The sequence below is a fragment of the Emydura macquarii genome, unplaced genomic scaffold, assembly GCF_026122565.2.
Source record: "Emydura macquarii macquarii isolate MOO-44397 ecotype Brisbane River unplaced genomic scaffold, CSIRO-AGI_Emac_v2 contig_1253, whole genome shotgun sequence".
Classification (NCBI taxonomy): domain Eukaryota; kingdom Metazoa; phylum Chordata; order Testudines; family Chelidae; genus Emydura; species Emydura macquarii.
Genome location: NW_027131390.1, coordinates 74,005,328 through 74,025,654, shown reverse-complemented (window position 1 = coordinate 74,025,654; position 20,327 = coordinate 74,005,328). Strand labels below are relative to the sequence as shown.

Here is a 20,327-nt window from a genome sequence, read left to right as displayed (position 1 = left end):
TGATGCTCCAGAATCACTGCTTATTGCAATAATTTTAAAAGGTCTGCAGTATTAGACCCTTTGTTGTTCTGTACTATGTATGTGGTTTAATTTTAGAGGCATTAGTTTCTCACTAAAAATACTACACTTTCAGTTGGGAGGTTAACATTTTAAATTATTTGATTGTGCTTCTCTAAACAGGAACAATGGGCCTTTTGCACCCCCATTCGCTCCTTCAGTCGATCAATCCTTTCTATTGTTTCTGCAAATAACTTTAAATGCTGTTTTTTATTTTAAGTTCTCCCAGAGACATTGAGCAATATAATTTTACTTAATAACAAATAAATCTTTTATTTTTGTTGTCCACATATTTGATTCTCCAAAGCAGCTTCAAATTACTGACTAGAATTGCACAATACCTATAATGCCAGTAAACTATAGAAAGAGATTCCAAAATGAATTTTAATATAGAGTAAAATAATAATAAAAAAAAAGTATAGGTGAGGTAAAAATCAATAGATAAATGAAAAATCCATCCGTGAATATGGATTCCCCTGAGCCAACTTGGATCAACAGACAATATGGATTTTTGATAATTCATGGTTTTGCCGTTATTTAGTCTCTCTCATGTAATATCCACTGCACATCTCAGAGAGCTAATTAGAGAATTATCATCTTATTTAACTAAGTAGCCCAAACTGTATTATTCTGTATGTACCCCCCAAGTGAGGGCAGTAAATTAGCATTGTTTAATTGTTGCAAATAAAGCCATTGCATCTTATTAAATCATCTTCATTGTCAATCCCTAAGATTGACTAGATCCCTTCTTTTAATGTTCTTGGATACGTTAGTTACTAGGTAATCTTACAGTTAATATATACCACAGTGAGGCAAAATATAAGAAAATGTAAAGGTCAAAAACATGCTTCTATTATGAAAAAAATGAATGATAATGACATAATTTTTTCAGCTCATCAGGTTCTTTGCTAAGTGCCTCTGTTATTGCCAGATCAGTAGTGTATAACAAAGAAATGCTTTTTGTAGGCTGCTTCATTAGCCTGCCCTGTAGGACCTCACCTCCAGACCTTTCACTAATCTGTTGGCCAGCTCAATAGTCTTGTTAGTTCTATTCACTTCTTCCTGGCAGCAGATTTTCTCAGCTGTAGCTCTCTCAAAGGCAGTGGTTAAGGCAGCCAGGTTTGTGTCTAGTTCCTTCAAATAAAAACAGTAAGAAACAACTTTGGACATTGTAAGAACAAGTAAAAATATTTCTGCTGTCTTATTTTATATTGCTGAAAGTTAAATTATACACTGTGAGAGAGATGTAAACATGACTGCTCTTAGCATCCTTTCCCTAGTCACACAATCAAACGGTGCCGTTGGAAAGCAGTAGGAAAAAAAATGTGACAGTCCCTGTAATTTTTGCTATTTGTTCAAAACAGCATTAAACCCTCTCTCCCCCCACAGATTTGATCTCTTATGAGGGAAAGAAGAATGAAACTTTTTTTCAGAAAGGTATCTGAAATTTAGCGAGCTTTATTTCTTATACGAGTGCATACTTTATAGGAGGCATCAAATATATTCTGCAGAGAGCGCCATTCTGAAGCTGAAGAGAACAGAAAGGTTTAATGATGAGGGGGTAAAAATTTGCTAAACGGTCTGGTCTGCACTACAAAGTTAGGCCAACATAAGTCACCTGGCGTCACCCTGTGTGTGCATGTGTCTATGCTCAAATTTGTCTTTGGCTGACAAAAATGCCCTGCTATGGTGACACACTAAAATCACCTCCCCAACAGCACGGAGCCACGGTTGACTGACTGAAGTTGACGTAGTGTTAGTGAAGACACTGCGTGACTTGTGTTGACCCTACCAGTCCTCCAGCAGCTGTTCTACCATGCGCCATTTCCTGCAACAGTGACTGCTCTGGTCACACTTGTCAACTCTACTGACCATGAGTCACATGACTGGAAACCGTTTCCCTCCCTTTAAAACTCTCTACATATTTTTGAAATGCCTTTTCCTGATCGGCGAGCACACGTAGCAGCTCTCCCTTGTGTGCAACCGCCCAACCACCCATGTCAACTCCATGTACTAGGCGCACTCCTGCCTGGAGTAAACAGGCAGTATTGGATTGCCTGGGCCTGTGGGGAGAAGAGGTTGTGCAAGCACAGCTACAGACCAGCCATAGAAACATGGGGAACAGACTGCATGGGGAATGCAGGCAAAGGGGTAAGACAGGGAGCAGCAGCAGTGCTGTGTGAAAGTGAAAGAACGGCAGCAGGCATACCATTAGGCCAGGAAGCACAGCAATAGCCCCGGTGCTGAGCTGTGCAGACAACACTTTGAAGTTGTGACTCAGGCTGGAGCTTGGGCTCTGAAGCCTTGGGTTGGGCACCTGGGATTCAGCGCCCACACCACAACTTCCAAGAGTTGTCTACATAGCTATTTTAGAGCACTAACATGAGCCCTGCTAACCCAAGTCTGTCGGTGCAGGCCCCGAGGCTTGCTGCCACAGACGATGTAGACATGCCTTTCAAGATTCCACCAGTCTAGCCAGTATCACCAGCTTGATGATACGGATGAGCCTGAAGAAGGAGAAGGGACCTCAGGTAAGTATGGCCTGCATTTTTCCTTACAATATTTAAATGTAAAGACGGCACCCAGCCCATCCCCAAGTTAACAAGACACACATATCAACTTCACCTTGTTTTACTCATAGGAGAAGAGGTAGCATGGTACAACAATCAGCGGTAGGGTCAGTATTTGCTTTTAACTCCCTGTTGGGCTGATAGGGAAGTGGAGGGAGCAGATGGAGAGCAGTTTGTTTATGTACACAGGGTTATCCTTTGTAGCCTCTGAGATGAAACTTTCATGGAGAGTCTCTGCAGTCCCCTCTGGAAAGTTTCTAGGAATGGCTCATGGCTGCCTTATTTCTTTCTACATAGTAGGACACTTTCCCATGCCACTCTGCAATGAGTTTGGCTGGCAGTAACCAAGCTAGTGGCATACAGGCCCAGATAACTTCAGGACACCAGGAGCAGCTGTTTTCTGCGCCTTCGTTACCATCAGAAGTGAGATAAAACCACCACTGCCTGTGGAAAATAGGGCCAGTATTCAGGGTCATTTCCCTGTGCTGGTACTCATGGAATAGGACCCAAAAGTGTATGGTTTCTTGCAACCAAAATTCCCTCCCCCCTGCCACCACATCCCTGGCAGGCCATATTCACCATGGCCAGAGCAGAAGAGCCATGCTGTGTTAGTACGTTCCAAAGCTGAAGTGGCAATAAGCATGTCTTATTGAAAGGTTTTGTGGGGATAAGTGAAGGGAGTTTTGAAACTTATATTTTCCCTTTCCATTGTGACTGTAAATCCAGTGATTCATTTGTCCGCTTTTGGTAGCAGCAGCTACCATTGTGGGCTGGAGGGGCCACAGCCTTAGAAAAGAGAATTAGGGAGGACATGTTCAGCAAGAACTTGCAAGCGGGTGCTGCATCGGACCATGAGCAGAGGGATTGGTGGTCCGACATGGCAGGCAGCCTGGAGAAGGAAAGAGAGGACAGGAGTCAGGCCCTGCAGGAAAGCGAGATACACCAGGACTTAATGGTCTTCTCAGTGACCAAACCTAAATGCTGCACAGCCTGGTTGCTCTACAGGTCCAACAATCCCAGACTCCCCATCCTTTGCAGTCCTTGGGGAACTCCATGGTAAACGTTGCCTACAACCAGGTACTATATGGCATCACAGGCTGTATCCTTACTCCTATGACTTCATTCTGGGAGACAGCAAGGAAAACCACAGCTTCACATACACCGACCTGTGAGAACCACTGACATTTGTGCACTGAAATGGACAGAAAGGTTTGCTGCCTTTCCAAATTTAAAGCTCCTTTCATGGGCTGAACTGAGTGTCCTGGGGGGTCCACAGCATTCACCTAGGAAGAACTAGAGTATTCAAAGCAGGCCAGTCACCAGAATACTCCAGCTAGGAATAATGGAATAGGAGTCTGGTTCTATTTTGTTGGTTTATGTTGGGGCCATGATTAAGAGGAACACCAGAGGGCATTCATATAGTGCCACTAGAGGTGAAATTTTTCAACCAGCACAAAACCATGCTGCTAATTTATGTTAAAAGCTTGTATTGTATTGCCTCTTGTTTTCTGTACATTGAGTTTCTGCACCGTTTTGGCCACTTAATACATTTCTATTTTTGAATAATAAAATTATCTTTATTTGTTCACAAAACATGTTGCAGAATGCATAGCTGTACTCAAAGCACACAGTACTTGTAAATGTACAGCAAGCACCACTTAATTCATAGCTGCAGGAAAAAACAGGCATAATTTATAAAATGTACATTTAGCATCACATAGTTCCTAACAGCATCGAAAGCTCCAGGCTCAGAGTTCAGTCCAGCACAGCACACTACAGTGGCTCACTCTCAGAGTGCTCTTTCAGCACCATCCTCAACTGGATAGCTTCATACTGAGCGCTTGTAACAGCCTTTGTGTCTGGGTGTTCAAAGTCAGCAGATGGCAGCTCCACTTCTAGCCTGGCAGCAGCTTTCCCCCCTTTGCCTCACAGATATTATGCAGGACACACTAGGCAGTTATAATCACTTGGGTATTTCTCTCACTGAGATCCAACCTAGTGAATAAACACTACCAACATCCCTTCAATCCACCAAAAGCTCGTGCCACAGTCATTCTGCACTGCTGAGCTGGTAGTGGAACCCTTCCTTGGTGCTGTCAAGGGGGCCAGCATATGGCTTTATGAGCCAGGAGAGCAAAGGGTAGGCTGGGGCCCTCAGAATCACTATGGCATTTCAGTAGCACCGATCCACTGTCAGAAAAGAAAGTCCCTGCTTGCAGCTTTCTGAACAGTCCTATGATTTTAAAGATGCGAATGGCATGCGCTGTCCCTGACCAGCCTGCATTGATATCAGTGAAGCACCCCTGGTGCAAGTAGCCTTTTCTGTTGATGTATATGAAGATGGCAAGGTGGGCTGGTGCCAAAAGAGAGAGACGTGTGTGCCATCTAGCACTCCACCACAATTTGAGAACCCCATTGCGGCAAATCCATTGACTACGTCCTGCACATTGCCTTGAGTCACATTTCTAAGTAGCAGGAATTGATTAATGGCCGTACATATTTGCACGTCAATGCCCCCCACACATGGAGTTTCCAACTCCAAAATGATTTCTCATTGACCCGTAGTAATGTGGCATTGCAAGTGAGTAGACAGCAATTGCCACGCCTCCACTATCAGTGCAACTCTGATGTGGAATCCCTGCACTGGAGGGGTGGGGTTTGCTTAGCACACAGAACCAAGAATGTTGCTTTTTGCATCCAAAAGTACTGCAGCCACTACTTGCCCTCCCAAACCTGCATTATCATGCAATCCCATCAGTCAGTGCTAATTTCCTGGGCCCAGAAGCAGCACAGCAACTTCTGCAGCTGCTCTGTGAACGCTACCGACAACCTTCAGTTGTTTTTCACTACTACCGCCATAAATAGTCCTTGAGGAAAGCATCATAGTCTCATTGTTGCGGTACTGAGTGTCTGCAAATCAGGAAAATTGTGTGTTCTATTTGCACTGTTCATGAAAAGAGTGCAGAGCTCTGTGGACTCCATGCTTCTATCAGAGATGGTGGACACTAAAAAATGCTACACAGATGTATGGGATTAAAAAAAAGGTGCCAAAAATATAGAATATGAATGGTTTATGGAATGAAGAAAATTGCATAGTGGGAATTTGACCCCTAGCGCCCTGCGATTCCTGGGCAACGCATTTCTACCCCACAACACATTGTGAATAGTTCCCAAAAGACATTGTGTCAGATGGCAGTGCATGACACACTGGGATACCTAACCATGGTGTTCCACACGTTGCACTTCTGGGGACCACGCACTGCATTGATGCCAGATGCACGTGCCCGAGCTATATACAAACTTCAGTTGCTGTCTGTCGACATACCTTGCATCACTCCAAGTTTATAGTGAAGGCATGGCCTTAATGATTTAGGATCCTAAATCCCATAAATTGTCAATTGGATTTAGGCTTGTAAGACCCCCAAATCACTTTTAAAAAGTGGCTTCTAAGTCACTTAGGTGCTTTTGAACATTCAACCTAAGATTTGGAATGAGGAAGCAGCTTAGGCCCTGAGCCAGCAAAGCATTTAAACACGCCCTTAACTTTAAGCATGAGTAGTCCCATTGGATCAGAGCCTCAATTGTTCCCAAGAGGAAGGCGTGGGAGGCAGTTCAGCATGTGGACTAGTTGAAAAGTGACTTCCAACTCAGGAAAGTCACAGCGAAGGACCACAAATGACTCCAAGAGGAGAAGCGCAGAATGAATTGGCTAGTGAGCTGGTTGATGTGACATTAATAAATGTGTAAAGAATTTTGAAAGCCAAAAAGGCACTTTTAAATTGTACTGTAAGGCCCCAGATCTAGTGAAGCACATAAACAGGTGAAATTTGGAGCATGTGCATACTCCCATTAGCTGGGATCTGGGATTTAAACCCTAAAAATACTGGAACAGTCCAGACTGCCAAATGTACAGGAAGACAAAAATCTACTGTGAGCCAAATTCTGCTAACATTTACACTCATACAACCCTATCAAAGTCAGGGCGATGTCCTAGACATAACTTTAAGCAGAATTTTATCCTTTATATTTAATGATTAAATCAGGTGATTGAGGAGATCTGTGTTTCCACCCCAGTTGCGCCACTGACTTGCTCTGTATCCCATAGGCAAAATCAAAACCTCCCTGTACCCTGGTTCGCCCATCTGCAAAAAGACGATCCTAATAATACTTAGCTACCTCACCAGGGTGTTGTAAAGCTTCATTCATTAATGGTTCCATTGAAATCCCTGCGGCATTATAGGAGGGTAATGTATATAATACAGAACACATGTTGCTGAGATATGGTAGAGGAATTTTATTGGCTTGAGTTTGGACTGACCAAATGAGTTACACAACACAAAGATCCCTAACAAGGAGCAGTAAATATATTTCAAATAAGGGACAATATAACCTTTATACTGTACCACACCATCATGTCTGGGGAAAGATTCCCCACGTACATCACAGCAGCACTTGGAGTAAAAAGGCTGGGGAGGAAGATGGTTTTCCGCTACCTTCCTGTCCCCTGGGTGAGGCACATGTTGGAGTAGCCTCAAGCTTAGAGAGCCGCTCTGTCAGGAATGATTGCCAAGGCATATTAGCCCAGATCCTCTTAGGTGTTTAGGCACCTAATTCCCATTAAAATCAATAAGGGTTAAGTGCCTAAATACTTAGCAGGATCTGACCCAGTGACCTCTGGCTTCACCTCCTATACTGGGGAGGCCAAGACAATAGTCCCAAACCAGCTAGGACTTTCCCAAGGAAACTGTTGGCAGCATTAAATCCCCTCTGTGCTGCTGGAGGGGTCGAGCTGTTTATGCTCTACATTTAACAAACTTTTAAAAAATATTAGCAAGCACTGGAAGTTTTTTTACTGGTATAATGTTGCTTCCCTCTACCCACTGAGTACAATGAGCCAAACAGTAGATCCCTCAACAGCAGAAATATATTATGACTAATTGAATTTTAGAGACCTCTAAACTCATGATATTAAAGTTTGATAGCTGTGGACATTCCAGGGTTAGAAGCAGGAGCAGCATGCCCCAAGGAATAACTGGAACTTTGGTCGGAGGCTCAGTGTGAGACCAACGTAATTTTGGAAATTTTTTTTAAAAATAAAAGGCAGCTGTCTGAAGAAAAAAATAGTCAGACAGTGCGGAGATATAGAAGAAAACCCTGTTTGTGATTAATCCACAAAAGAAATAGTTCCAGTTCATGTAGGTTAAATATATGACCTGTGGACTGTTGCCAGAGACAGTGAACCGCTGGTGAGCTGATGAATAAGAGCTGTTTGGGGAACTGGAAGTTGCCTGGGGGCAGTATTAACTTACCTAAGCAATTTTCTCAAGATTTCATCATATGAAATATTACATGAAAGAAAATGTATGGAACTCGCTTGTAGGTACCACTTTCCCCCTTCCCTCCTTTTCTACCACCTTTTAAGTACCACTTCCCTCTTTTTCTACTCCTTTTAGGTACCACTTTCCGCCTTCCCTCTTTTTCTACCCCTTCCCGTGTCCCCACACACCTGGTAAGTTGCCTGTGAATTCTAGTAAGGAGAGAAGAACAAACTGCATGTGAATTTAGAAAGCCATGCAGCACTACTTCCTATTCAATTAAAAGTCCAAGACAGTTAGGGCCCCTGATGTGTTACCTTTCATTTGATGACCCACATTTTTTACTTTCTGTAAATAATGTACTAAATGGATAAAAGCAGGTACCATTTTTTCTTCTTTCCCCTGAGTTACTGATAATAAGACAAGTCCCTTCCCTTACAGTTTGTGCATATCAATGTGATTTAATATAAAAAAATTAAGTGCCAAAATCTCCCCCCCCCCCCTCTGCCTTTTTAGAGCATTGCCCTTTTCAAAACAAGGGGAAATTCAGTATAGTTTCAGTGCCACAGTGATCAAACAGTGTCACATCACTATGGCAATTGCTGCCCAGGCCAGGAATACAGATCAGCTTTAATTGTGCAACGCCTTATTGCTGGTGCATGTCAATCAGAACCTATGAATTGAGAAAAATTTGCTCTGTTCATTCTGTTAAATGATGTATCCAATTAAACCTGTTAGAATTCATGATCTTCAGTCAAGGTTAAATGAAAGTAGTTACTCCTGTCAGCTAGGTGATTAAATGCTGCCTACATCAGGCACATTTATGTGCAAAATTAAAATTTTGGTATAAAGCATGAATCTTTATGCATGCCAGTTAATTATCTTGCGGTTCCTCCATTTATTAAATGCCCACTGCATTTCTTCTTAATCATCAGCTTCCTTTCAAAACTTATTTCATACTCCACATTATGCCAAATTTCAGTGTTTAAATGGAATGCTTTATCAATGAAAAACTTGCTCTTTTGAAGGATTTGGCTGTTGCTACGATACTGAAGATGGCCATTATTAGTAGTTTTTTAGTCATTATGCAAAAGATCTATTTGTGTTGTGTTGTATAATTCTGAGTGACTGTGATAGGAATCCCTTGTGTTGTTGCTGTCGGTCATTGCCTCATTCTCTGTACCTATCTGGGACTTGTGCTGCATATCAGCCAACTCCAACAAACACCAAGACAGTAATATACAGTGCTACAAAATTAGCATAAACCTAACTGCTATGGGGCCAATCCTACCTCCCTATCCTACGTGGGAATGGAATGCCTTGAACACAGACAAATTCAGAGCAGTTTCGCTGTGTATGCGGGATGGGGGAAGAGAGAGGAGGGGCAGGATCTGGGGAGCCTGCAGGATATCCATAGACTCTGCATGTCAGATAAGGATTTCCTTGGAAGCAGGGCCAGTGGATTCACGGGCCAAACACCCAAACCATAAAAAAGAACATAGCAGCTGTGGGGACTATGCAGCCTGGAGGAGGAGCTCTGCTGCTGCTCCATATTATGGGATGGATAGAAGACTTTGCTCTCTTTCTCCCACCGCCAGTGCATAGTCTATTTACTCTGGCTATGTGCTCTGTCCAGGATTTGCACAAAGTCATTTACTGTACCTCAAAATTATTGTCCAAATTAGGAGCAAGAATTATGTATTGGATATTTACTTTGTAAGTTCCAATAAAGCCAGGATTCCAATGCTGCATGCTATGTAGAACCAGGACACAAATGTGTATAGTGATCAATAAATAAATCTTTTACTTGAAAGAGAGACCCAAAAAAAAAAAAGGGGGGGGGGCTGTGTGAAATAATCATTTTAAAAAGTAAGGTGAAGCACTAACTTTGCTCTTACAAGGCATATTTCTTTCTGTGATCTGAAATATCCTAGGTGGGCATTTATTCCCTTTCATAATGAGACAGCATTAAGAACCCCTCTTACAAACAATCAAAATTAAAAATCTACCATGCCCCTTCCCTGATACTAAGGAATAATATTTAAATCAGACTGGGAGATAAACTAGTTAAACATACTCTACTAAACTAGTAATAGAAATAGGCACAACATTGTTATTAAAGGTCAATGACTACAGTAGTTTTCTACATGTAGAGTGCTATACGTGTAATTTTTATTCACAAAACATTTTTAAAAACACGGATAAAATATATTTTGAGTGTGGCAGGAGGAGGAGTCCAAGTGAAAAGACGGGTACTACTACTACTACGAAACAAAATTGCTGGTGTGTACAGCTCTATCTTTGAGGGTCCTCATAAATTCTGGAGTGCTGGTTTGAATCTTAAAGTTGATTGATGTGATTTGATTTATTCAGGATCATAACAGAAAATATCTGTTCACAAAGTATTTCCAGAAATGCTTACATAAAAAGCAGTGTTCTGTCACTCAGTATATATTTCTAGACATTCAGTAAGTTTCCTGCACAAATCTTTGTGGACTGGATGGAGCCTGTAAGCCAATCAATTCTTGCTGAACTTTGGCTTCTGCTTTTATGAGTGCAGCTAAAAACAATGTGCTTATCTCTTTAAAATCTCTGAGGCTTCTTGATCCATGCAGCAGCACACTGAAGGGTAACTATCACAATCGTATTTCTTGAGTATTTGTTGGGTATCTGAAAAATGGAAAAAGGTCACTCCACTGAAGCAGCCCTGGAGCTTGAAGGAAAAGCTTCCCCTTGCTCTCCCCATTAAACAGCTAAAGACAAAGCCCTCCTTCCGGTCCCAGGCAGCTGCAAACAAAGGTGTCTCTCCTCAGTGTTCTCCCATCCACTCCCCTATCAACTGCAAATAATGGACTTTTCTCTCTTGGCAGCCGCGTGAGAAAAAAAACCTCCGCTCTCCTCCTCTTTCTAGCAGTTGTTTACAGCCACTCCACACCCAAGTTCAATATTTTTAGGTATCTATATATAACGCTGTCAGCCACTGTGAATAAAGGAGCATCCTCAGGCTTGTAGACAACAGAATCTTCAGCAAGCCTTGCAGAGGGTGGTGACAAGCCTTGTAAAGTTAACTGGAAAATAAGCCTTTCACACGCTTCCGAGAAGGCTGTTGCTGAAGCTCCTGGATTTGGCTCGGCCTATCTAGTACATAAATGTTTATTCTTCTCCCTCCGTCCACACTTAGCACTATTCCACCCTTCCAGACATACACAGAGGCCAGAAATTGCAGGCTGCATGCCACAGACCCAATATGTCTTTTCCATCCTTAACTGTTGCCACATGCATCTCTATGGATGAGTACTTTAGCTGGATGTTTCCGCTCAGCTGCTCCCCAAGAGAAGTGCCCTAAGTTTTATTTGCTGTGCCCCCCTTTGGAGATTCATGTCCCATGCATGCCCCCCTCTTCCTCAGAAACTGTATTTCCATGGGTGCTGGGGGGCTAGGATCCTGTCCTGATTAGGTTATCCCATTCCTCCCATGGCTCAGGACATGCTCTGGGCTGGCAGCCCCAGCAGGACACAGAAAACCAAGCTGCACCCTCTCCTTGCACCTCTGCTCCATGGACCTCCAGAATCACTGACAGGCCTCAAGTTCCTCTAACTTTGCGGCGACCCCCAGCACGCATGAGCAAGAGCCTGTGCAGGCAGGCAGGAACTACTTTGCCGGGGGCACATGCACATCAGCCTCTGAACAGGCGAGTGAGCTGGAATGTCCCCCCCACCTCCTGAACAGAGAAAGGTCACGCCCCTTCTCTCCTCATGCCTCCCTCCTCCTTGCTCTTCCATGGCAGAAGCTGGAGCAGGAGACTGGGTGGGGAGGAATTCTTATTCTATCAATAATAATTGGAAGAAAGAAGAAAACATTCTTAACGAGTCACGTCCCTGTACCCTCATGATAACCTCATCATGCCTCCCTCTCCCTCCAGTTTGAAAACCCATGCTCTACGATGAGAGAGTTGACATTTGGTTTCAACTGTGATCCTTAGGTTTCCGGTCTATCCCATCTATCTTAAAGACATTGTTTCAGGCTGTGTGTCTACAAATTTAATAAACACAAACCTGCATTGCTTTATATTTGGTAGGGTATTTCACAGGCATAAGAGATAGGAACTTTTTAAATGGCAGATTAAATTGTGCAGAAACTGAGTGACATGTAAACATGCTGTGGGTTGTGCATCACAGATATACATGTACACAGGAATATTTGAATATCTACAAGTTTATATGATTTCATACATTGATTTCATATCTCTCAGTCTGATATACGAAAATATAAGAGCAGTATTTTATAGTAAAGAGAACATCAGATTTATGAATTCCTAAAGAAAATCACTATGGAGTTCCTTACTTTTCAGTACCTTATGACAAAATCCAGAAAGAAATTTAGCTTTAGGATTTGCACTTTCAGCCAAAACCTCATTACACCTATAGATAGAAGGCTATTAAGCATATTTTAATCTATTAATTAATTATTCTTTGTTTTAATTTTGTGTGTGTTTTGCCCCTAAAACAAAAACAGAATTCATCATGGAAAGGAGCATTTTTATTTACTGAATATTATAAATGAATTGAACATAGATTGCTAGTGTTTGTCGTTTTCCTTACCTGTACACAGGAATACGTTATATACTCATTTCCATTGCAAATGGTACATCAAAATGATCAAATTGAAATATATTGTACATTTCATTATTTAACTTCTTTGAAAGTATCACTCTAAAAATATTCCATTGTCACTGTTCTTGAACTTTATAAAACAATGAAAGACACAGAAGTGCTAATGCTGTCAGTCCAGAATAAAAACAGGCCACAAGCTTTGGAGAATTATTAATTCTTTGTATTAAATTAGCACCTAGAGTCCCTAACCAAGCTGAGGGCCAATTGTGCTAGGTGCTGTAAAGAGACAAATCGCTCTGCTTATACATTATATTCCTTTCTCTTACTCTTCGTCTGTCTTATCAGTTTAGATTGCGAGCTCTTCAGGGCAGGGGCTGTCTTATATGCTATATCTATATAGTGCCTAGTACAATGGAGCCATACTTAACTGGCCCCTTGGCACTGCCATAATAAACATAATAAATAATAATAAAGTACATAGGAAGAGAGAGCCCCATCCCAAAGTGTGTACTCTTCATCAGGCCCTGGAAAACAGCCAAATGACAGGGGTTAATTCAGATATCAGAATGACATTCAATACTGCAGTAGGAAAAAATTCCAATACAGATCATCAATGGGAGTTCTTCATCACAATTTTAAGAATATAAAAACAAGATAGGGAAATAAATACACAACAGGAAAGATAACCACATCCTTTTGGATCTAATAGGATCAATATTAGTGGGAACTCTACACATATATCTCACTGCAAAATTGGGAGCCAAATTCATTATTGTGGAAAGCATATTGGATCAAATCCTGCAACCCTTACTCATGAATCCAATGAAATAAACAGGAACACTTATGAGAGTAAAGACTGCTTACTTGCCTTACCAAGGGATTATACGATCAGGTTCATTTTCAGAGGATTGTTGAACAAATTCTAGAAAAATAAATAAATAAATAAATAAATCAATCAATCTCCTTACTGAGATATCATTTTCCGGAGTTTTAAAAAGCACCCCACCCCCACTCAAACCTTCACTGGATCATTTTGAGTTCAAATGTTTGTTGTTCACAGGTGTTTTTTTAAAAATTCCTTTTTGAAGTTAAATGATCAAATCAAAATGCAGTGAAATGTTCACCTACTGTTGTGTTTACAGCTTGTTTTTAGAACTAGCTTTGTAACTTAGAAATGGCACAGAGGTTAAAGGCAACTTTGTACTTAAATATTCTTTATCCGTTGTGGCAAGGGAGGCCTATTCTGCTTCTGAGAGTCCTGCGCTTTCTTTGGGTATGCCGGTGGCGTGGCTGGGTGGGTGGGAGCCTGGTCCGGCCCTCTACCCCGGGCACCAACCCAGGGACCCTGCGAGGCGTAGCTTCAAATTGCTTAGTCCATGAGAACTACTACCTTCTCTGGGTTGCCTGTCTGTGGCCCCCTGCTTGCGATCTGCTTCCTGGAACCGGGGAGGAGGGTTTTTCCGTCTTCCTTGCCTTGAGTCTCTCTGTCTCTGTGATCATTCCCTGTTCGGGTGAGATTCCCCCACCTCAACTCCTTTGCTCAGTTACCTGAGTAGTGGGGTCCTTCTTCAGGACTCCAGGCCTAAGACCCTCAGCCCCGCCCGGACAGGCTTCTCCCTAACTCTCGTACCTGGGTACTGTGGCAGCAATAGCACCAAGGTCTGTAGCCACACCGCGCCACTCCTTCTCCCAACTCTTTTTTAGCTGCCTCTGTCTGCCTGAAATGGAGGCTTTTAACTGCTGTGGCCAGCTCCTTAATTGGCTTCAGGTGACCTAATTGACCTGGAGTAACCCTAGTTGAATTACCCAGAGAACATGGCTTTGTTGAGCCTGGGGCTAATATATATGCCTTCCAGCCACTGGTCAGCCCTTACACCAAGTACTCTGGCATGATCAACCGAGCGACACCCTACATCTACCCAGTGCCTGTGTGAGACGACGGGAACATGCCCGACATCCCCTCCCACCCCCGTGACAAGGAGAGGCCCAGCCTAGAGTGGATGAAGAATCTGTGACGGGGCCGGAGGTCGACGTGGAGCACTGGCTGAGGAGGGAGCCTTCCCCTGGGGTGGGGTGGGGTCGGGTCAGCACCTCGCCCTGGTGGCTACAGGGAGGTTGGTTTTTTGCACTTCCCTCCAGGGATGGAATAAAGGTTTTGACCCTCCTATAGCTGTCAGGTCTGACCCTGTCACACAGTCCAAATAGACACAAACTCAAGTTTGTTATTGTGTAATACTGTTGCTTAAGCAATTCTATGAATTTAATGTCACCTAGGAGCCAGATCACATTAACATGAATGGGTATTTCTTGGGGGGTGGGTGAGTTTGTTTGTTTTGGGGGTGTAGGTGGTGGTATTAATTATCTGGAGTTTTAATTTTTAGGAAAAGTTAAAGCAAGAAAAATGATTGTTTATTGAATAAGAATATAAGAATGGCCATACTTGGTCAGACCAATGGTCTATCTAGCCCAGTATCCTGTCTTCCGACAGTGGCCCATGGCAGGTGCTTCACAGGGAATGAACAGAACAGGTAACCATCTAAACACTTTTATTGTAGTCACAGAAATTTAATGTTTTGTAATATTTGTTCACATTGATTTAAGCACATTATGCTATGGGGTAAAGACTGGTAATGTGGAAAAGGTGGTTTTAATAGTGTAACATTTATTGCACTGCATAATATACCTAACTACTAGTTTAACTTTAACTGGTTAGTGTAGAGAACCAATCAAATAATAATTAGGTGGTCTACAATTAGATCAATTTATGGTCAAGGTCAAATGTCATTTTCAAGTCTGAAATAGATGTTAAGTCTCCAAATTTGGTTGCTGCACACTTCACCCATAAGGGGGGAAAAACAAACAAACAAACAAAAGAACATAATTCAGACAATAGGATAACCTACACTTCAAGTTCCTTGCAAATAACTGAGTTTTTCTGCTGCAATGGCAAGGTCTGCATTGGGTTGAGGCAAGGACTGGAGTTTAGATCCACTTCACAATACAGCTACACAGCAGAACAGTTTCAGCATTTTAAAAGTGAAATAAGTCATTCTTTATGAAGAGCATAGGTGGTTGGCACATATAGTCTTGATCACACCAAGAGATTGAGATGTTAAGATTGCTAATAAGGAATAATGAATTGGAATTAATCTCTTATTTCCTAGAGACAGGTCCCTTTAAGTTTGGGGGGAAAAAAAGAAAAGCAACCACAAATATATTCAGAACCCTTGACTCAAAGCATTTGGTTCCTATAGCCTCCAGGCATGTCACCAAGAATTCACACAATCTTCTTCCAGTCAAAGTTAATGGGTCTTTTGGATGTCCAAAGAATGAAGGATTGATCCTTAGAAGCAATGATTAAGGGCTCAGTGTTGCAAAATGCTGAAGGTCCTCAGCTGCCATTAAGTTGGTTCAATGGGAATTGGGGACACTCATCATCTTGCATGACTCAGCCCTTAGTACCCACTCCTGCACTTATTGACTTTAGTGGGAGTTTTGTCTACCTCAGAAGTGCAGCATCATCCCTAACCTATTTTATATATTCTAATAATACTCTCATTTACGCTCACGTGACATCACGGGCCTCCATGCAGTTGCACAGGTGTAACTGAGGGCTAAATGTGGCTCTTTATATTTTATAATAAAACCAATACCAAATATAATTCTGTGCTTGTTCATAGTACTAAGCATTTAACTAAGATCTTTCAATCATTTGCACAGGAAAGTATAGTAAAAATAAGGAATTTTGTTCAAAGAAACAGCACTATTGCGCTGCCCCAGGGCCAACCCAGGAAGGAGATTCTCCCTGAAGCAGCAGAGGAACAGAGGAAACTGCAGCAGGTCTCTTCCTTGTGCAGTGCAATGTACTATTCCCAGTGCAGTGCGGTGCAGTGTAGTATTCCCAGCATGCCTGTACAGCTGTGCTAATTGGAGAGTGGAGCCAAGGTGCTAGCCAATCCTTTCCCCCTTCCACTTCCCTGTGCAAGAGGGACACATGGCCAGTACAGCTTTATTTCCCTTCCCCTTTGCTGTCACCATAGCCTTGCCCCTCCTTTCACCCCTAAGTCACCATGCTAGCTGGGCCACAATTTGGCCATATGACAGCTGACTATCTGACCTTACAAAGAAATGCTCAACAGTACATACCAGGTTGTAGGAATGCATACCTGCCTTAACAAGTTATTTTCAAATACTCATTTTGTTTACAGAACTATATTATGAATGCATTTATTTGTCTACTAATAACAAAGTAAAATGTCATTAAAAAACCCCAAGAGAACAATTAGGAACATTAAACCCTCATACAAGCTCTGCAAATATGGCAGCAAGAGATCATCAACAACTTTGTTGTGTGCTTTATCTAACTGGTTATTATATTAATAATACTAAAAGTGTACAGATCCAGAACCAAGAATCTTGTGGCAAGTAATGCTACAAAATCTAGGTTTTCATGAACCGTGCTGCATACAACACAGTCAGAAAAAAAAGCCCATTTAAAAAATATTGTTAAAAAAACCAAAAACAAACCACACAAGGCACCAAATCAGGTTAAATACATACATCTTTTTGAAGTGCCACATGGTAGGAGAGCAGATTGATAAAGGACAGAAGAAATGCTAAATATGCATCATGACAAACAGTGAAAAATTAAGTGTTGTAACTAACATTAATTACACTCTAGTAAGATGAATAGGCTGCTCATCATTAATGAGAACGTATACCTTTGTCTAAGTTTCACATCTACCTGTGATAAATGTGCTGATGCTGATAAAATTCATCATAGTAACATTTGAATTAACAGCACACTAATAGATTGACATACGAGTATGAATAAAGCATTTAATCATAAACACTGTACACACCCAAGAGCAAATTTTCTTTTATGCATATATCAAACAAAATGGATATGATGAACATTACAATCTTATTTTAATTTATATTGAGATAATCTCATATTATTGTCCCAAATATTTATAATCCAGACTATTAGATAGCTTGTACAGAGTACACTGAAGGAGAGATTCAGGCAGTTTAATTAGAGTGTGATGATAATCTCTGAATAGAAAGGGTGGGACTTGGGCTCAGTATAAAATACCTATTGATTCTCTCTCACATGACAGGGTTGGCACATTCAGACATGCCTCATATTGGGCAAGATCCAGTTCCCACTGAAGTCAGTGAGGTCTTGTCTACACCCTGGGTTTATTTCAAACTAACTTTAGTTTGTATAAATTAAAATGGCTTACATCCGTACAATGCAATTCTTAAAGTGTGATAACGAGTCAGTTAATATATATTCTATAATCCACTCTGCATGTGGTTGAATTCATTGCGTATTGTGTTAGTGCAGACTAATGTTTGCGTGGGCACAGCTCTACCTTGCATTAGCTTTCGCAGTCCTCCAAATGGCATCACACACTGTTTTACACTATGCCAGGACTGGCCTCTCTGTTTACCTGTGTGCCCTGCACTGCTCCAGGGTCACCCTGATGAGAGACTGTCTCCTCATTTAAATGCTGGAATGCTGGCACAAAACCAAGATGGGTCCATTCGTTGCTGCACACTACTGGAGTAATATATATTATACATTGTTATTGCTGCACTGTACCACAACTCGTGCAGCTCTGTGGAGCTGTGCAAAAGGTCTGGATCCCTGGGGAGAGGTAAAGATAGAGAAAACACAGAAATAAAGAGATATAGGAAACAATCTCTAAGGAGCTGGATGAGAAAGGTCACTTCCAGGACCCTATGCAATGCCAAACAAAAGCAAAGAGGCTCAAACATCACTTATAAGAAAACCAAGAACAAAACCAGGTTCTCCAGCAGTGTTCCCTCTGAGAGCCCTTCCATTGATTTTAATAGAAGTTTGATCAGGCCTACTGTGATTCAATGCCCACTTAAGTCATTGGGAGTCTTTCCATTCTCAGTTCCTCATAACTCCACACCCACACACGCTTGGCTTGACCTATCTAGCCAGTGACCGACCTTTTTCTGCCCACAGAGAATACAGGCTTATCTCTTGACTCTCTGCTTTCAGTGGTTTCCTCTTTGTCATCTGCTGGCACCTCTCTATTGCACAGATGTAGCTCCCAGTTCTCCCATCATCCCTCCCCCACCAGTTCTAGAGGGGGTCAGAGCTGGAAGCCAACTGCTACAACTGAGAGAAGTAGCTGGCAAGGAGTAGTGGAAAAGGCAGGCTGTCACATAGTCCTGGGTCATTGACTGGGACAGATGTTTTCCTGGGATGGGTTTCAAACCTGGGCCTATACTAACCAAATGGGACATATTCGCAAGTGGCTTCCCTTCTCTTTCCCAACCCCCACATACTAGAAGGATCCATGCATGCAATAAGTTGAGGAAGAGGGGGAGGCAGGATGGTTGGGTGTCTCTCTGGTACCTCTGTGCTCCATTGGGAATGGAACAGGCACCATGAGTGGATGGCTGCTCGAAGCAAATATGAAAAGAAGGCAGGCGGGCTGCTTAAAAGGAGCCATCAGCTACTGTCTGCTCTCCATGGAGAACTTCTGCCATGAGAGCAGGAGTCTGGCAGTTTCTCCACACCAAGTGCTCCTCTCCTCCAATCCATGCATGCTATTCCAGCTGCTATAGCTACCCTCCTGCCCCAGTCTCATGCAGGCCAGAGACAAGATGGGGAGAAGGAAGCCACTGGAGCTCAGAGCCTCCCTTTGTTTTTCCACAACCTATGCTGCACACAGCGTGATCTTGGCAGACACACACAGCTGGAATCACTATTACCCTGCCGGAGCGGTCTCCTGTGTCCTACAGCTTGGGAATCACTGCCCTATGCATTGTACATTCCTACAGGAAATAAACTTGTACTCCTCGTTGTCCAGTGCATTATGGCATAACACTGGAATTCCACATTGCAGTGTAAGTACAACTGAAGCAAAGGGTTCCTCTCTTCTCAGTGGATGAAGACTAAGGCACACAGAGTAACTTTCATTAATGCTGATCGCATTTAGATACATAAATCCCCTAACCTACAGTGATAAAACCGGTGATTACTTATTAAAAAGTTTGAAATGTTATCCACTGAACTTTCAATTGGCACATTTAAACATGCTATTTAGTGAAATCGCTAATAGCAACAATTAGCATCTCACCAAACCGGCAGAGGCAGTACCAAAGCCAAACAAAGTCCGTACACAGAGTAAGCATAAAAATTATTTAAACATTGCTAATCGGGAGTTGGTCTAGCCACTCGTCTGATTAGGATGCCTAGTAGGAAATATAATTTACTGCAGGTTGTTCAAACAGCGTAAGGGCATTTTAAAAACAGTTAAACAGTCATTTCCTATACTTTAATTTCAACCCTGGCCCAGTTCCTGCCCCTGGTCCACCCAATGTTTGCCCCCGCCTCCAGTGGAGTCTCTGGGGCCATGGAGTGCCTTCTGTAGAGTCTGGAGGATGGTAAGGGACAGTCACACAGAGACAGCTAATCCCTCCACTTTGATCAGGAATGGGAAGATCCATGAGGAGATCTACAAGAGGATGACCAGGCCAATGGAACACTAAGGAAAGTGAGTGGAGAACCGTGTCCTGCATCTCCCCCAATCCTTGCTGTCTTCCCAGCATCAAAATTGTTTACTTTGGCTTTGTGCATGATAAGGTTGGGAATTTTACCCTCTAAACAGTTTATACTACAATTACAAAAGGCTAGAAGAGGGGAATTCATATAGTCTAGCAGCCAGAGTGCAGAACGAAACGCTAGGAACTCCTGAGTTCTGGGTCTGATACGACTCACTGCGGGA

At 42.4% G+C, this 20,327-nt stretch overlaps 1 pseudogene; it reads right to left on the bottom strand.

Moving 5' to 3' along the window:
- LOC137152986 (dynein beta chain, ciliary-like) overlaps positions 1 to 20,327 on the bottom strand; it is a 201,167-nt pseudogene that overhangs the window by 25,079 nt on the left and 155,761 nt on the right.